Genomic DNA, 262 nt, shown 5'->3' on the forward strand with positions numbered 1-262 from the left:
AGAAGATCGGTGAATAAGAGATTTTACTGTGAGAAAATAAAAACAAAACAAAAGAGTAAATCTTTATGCAAATTGTATAAGTAACTCTTAGGTTTTCATTGCTCTTTGTCATCAGTTTCACACACTATTGCTATTATTTTTTTTAGTAGTACTATGAGAAAGTACTTTTCTACGCAAGAATGAGCATGTTGTAATTCTGTGATAAGCTAAGAGTACTGTAACGAACATCCTTGGGTTTCTCTTACCGGATGTTTGTGTTTTA

General features: G+C 31.3%; 1 protein-coding gene across 1 annotated transcript in view; it reads right to left on the reverse strand.

Annotated features, from left to right (window-relative positions):
- Nucleotides 1–262, reverse strand: part of LOC119591568 — a gene marked incomplete at its 5' end in the record, with an annotated part of 9744 nt that overhangs the window by 7067 nt on the left and 2415 nt on the right.

Source organism: Penaeus monodon, chromosome 28 (genome assembly GCF_015228065.2).
Source record: "Penaeus monodon isolate SGIC_2016 chromosome 28, NSTDA_Pmon_1, whole genome shotgun sequence".
NCBI lineage: Eukaryota > Metazoa > Arthropoda > Malacostraca > Decapoda > Penaeidae > Penaeus > Penaeus monodon.